Below are 2,665 nucleotides of genomic sequence, written 5' to 3' on the forward strand. Positions count from 1 at the left end.
CAGCAATCAGACACTTTTAGTCTGGCATTGGCAGACTATATGGGTCAACGTAAATCCCACCCACCTCCACATAAGCTGCTTAATGCCAATGTTCGCTTGATATCCAGGCCAAAGAAAAGTGATCAGCCATTACAAGCCCTTACTGTATTTACGGACGGGTCTGCGAAATCGCGTAAATCAGTCATCTTGTGGAGGGACAACCAACATGGATGATGGGACTCAGACATAGAGACCATTCCTGGTTCTTCCCAGATAGTAGAACTGACTGCAGTTGTTCGAGTTTTTCAGAGGTGGTCCACACCACTTAACCTTATTACTGACTCAGCTTTTGTTGCAGGAATTGTTGAGCGAGCTGAAGCGTCTGTATTACGTGATATCTCACATTCTGAACTGTTTGTTTTATTACAAGAACTTATTTTTCTCTTGGATTCTCACCCTCTGCTTGCATCAAGCTATGTCCTGTCTCTCAATCACGGCATTTGTGTTGAAAGCGAGCAGAGTCTTTCACAGTCAGTGGAGCTGCTGAGCAGGTGTATGCCCCTTCAGGCCTGGTCTGTGCCCCTCAACCATAAACCATCCAGCCTACACAAGGCAGCTTTCTGCCTTGAGAAAACAGAGCAGCCAACCTCACTGTCACCTTTTCTTGCACAGCAAGCGGTGCTGCCCCACTTTGATTTCTCAGTAAATGGTCAATACAGTGGTGCAGTGATTATGTGGAACATGTTTTTCAGCATGCCAATGAAATAAGAGGAGTGCTCCTTTCAACTCTTCTGTTTCATGAAAGCCCTAGAAAGACACAAGTGAATCATTGGCTGTGAAAGGTTTGTGGAGAACAGCTTTGCTACCCTGCCCTCAGAGCGCTGCCTTACTGCTCTGTCTTACAGCCCTTTGCAGGAGCTGGCCTGAGCCAAGGGTGCCTCTTGCTGCTGACACACCATGCAGTGAGCTTACCTGGCTCAAGCAGTTCACTGCTTTGGAAACATGTGCCCTTACATCAGGTCCTTTTGTACAACTTACCTTAGGGGCTTGCCATTCTCCGTGTATCTCTGGCCTCACAGCTTAGCATCCTTCTTATTTCCCATCTGTGACTGGAGATGAGCAATCATGACTCCTGTAACCTGGGAGGATGTGTGGGAAGTCCAGCCAGCAGGAGAGCCCCATCACGGTGAGGCAAAGCCCCAGGCTCTAGCTGCTGCTGCTGGGACAGCTCTGCCCTCTGGATCCAGACAGATTTGCATTCTACATAAAATTGGAAAGGCGTGGGAAACCACACTGGCCCAGCCGATTTGAATGAACCCAATGAAGCATCTGTACGTAGGGAGCATAGTTATGTTTGTACCCCACTGTTCCCCTGCCTACTGTAGTAGAGGTGCCTGCTAAGGGCCAGCCCCAGGCTCTTCCCCGATCACTGCTGTCCCTTCCTGGCGTTCGGTGGAAACAAGCCATCCATCACCTGGCACAGCCTGGTGACCACATCTGAAGATTCAGATGAATCTTCTGCAGGAAAAATAACTAAATAAGCTCCCTTTACCTCGCACTGCAGCTGCATACGCTCCATGCTTCTCTCTGTGCTGTCACATAAGCTGTCAGAGGGAGAAATGTTAGATTTTGAACTACTTGCAGAATCAGACCACTCACAGCAGCCTTCTAGCTCAATTAGATGCTTTGATCAGGAGTCTGTTTTGTCAAAGCTTGTATCTCTGGCAGACACACTCTCCTTGGAGAGAGCTGAATGTAAATATGCAGAGATGTTCTAACATCTCTGACAGCAACAAAAAACAACAGTATGGGGAAAAACCTAACTTGAATTAGGCAAAAGAGAGGTTGACAGAGGTAGACTGAATTCTAGCTGTTATTTTCCAAATAGCTTTCCTCTGAATGCAAACACTCCAAGCTGTCCTGGTTCAGCCAGGGTAAAGTTTTCCCCAGCAAAGAGAGAGGGGGAAGGGATCTCCAGCCAGGTTATTCATACCATGCTGACGTCAGGTCCAGGGGTGGAACCCTTTTCCTTGCTCCTTGGTGGGTTCGGGAGGGAATTTCGCTTTCCGTAGACCAGCTAGTGGTATTTCTCTGTATATCGTTTGTCTTGTTCACTGTTATTGCTGTTTATTGTTGTTACCATTGATACTGTTGCTGTTCAGGTTGTTCTATCACTCTGTTGTATTAAATTTCTTGTTATTTCAGCCGGGGGCGCGGGTTGGGGAGGGGCAACGGCCACGTGCTCTCCGATTCCGGCAGGGCTTAAACCTGCACACAAGCATTTAATGTGTACATTGTACAAGGGATAGATGAGGGTTAAGTTGGCTTAAGACAGTTATATCACTTTGTAGTGAACAATTAATTTTTCTATAAAGCTTGAAAATTAATTGAATTAAAATACAGTATAATTTCAATACTGTCTTAGTATTTTGAACTACAGTCCTGGATGGGTAGAGCAGTTGCTTCACTCCTAGGTCAACACGTGTAAGCTGTGGATTTTGGCAAGAACATTCAGCCAAAACTTGGTGAAGGATTTAGGCTGATGTGGGGAAGTGAGCAGTTATGCCCTGCTTGTTCAGAAATAAACAACGACCCATGTTCTCCTGGTGTGAAGTCAGCTGGCCCATCCAGGGCTCATTTGAAAGCTGCCTCAGCAGCCCCATCCCCCTTGGAGCCTTAGCCCAGA

At 46.9% G+C, this 2,665-nt stretch overlaps 1 long non-coding RNA gene across 1 annotated transcript; it reads left to right on the top strand.

Annotated features, from left to right (window-relative positions):
* The first annotated feature begins 331 nt into the window (after nucleotides 1-331).
* LOC113490643 lies at nucleotides 332-1,024 on the top strand. The gene is made up of 3 exons (XR_003400281.1): nucleotides 332-342; nucleotides 520-530; nucleotides 898-1,024. It is a non-coding gene; the product is annotated as an uncharacterized LOC113490643 (long non-coding RNA).
* Nucleotides 1,025-2,665: the final 1,641 nt, after the last annotated feature.

This window comes from Athene cunicularia, unplaced genomic scaffold, assembly GCF_003259725.1.
Source record: "Athene cunicularia isolate RWA unplaced genomic scaffold, athCun1 SCF_2, whole genome shotgun sequence".
Lineage (NCBI taxonomy): Eukaryota > Metazoa > Chordata > Aves > Strigiformes > Strigidae > Athene > Athene cunicularia.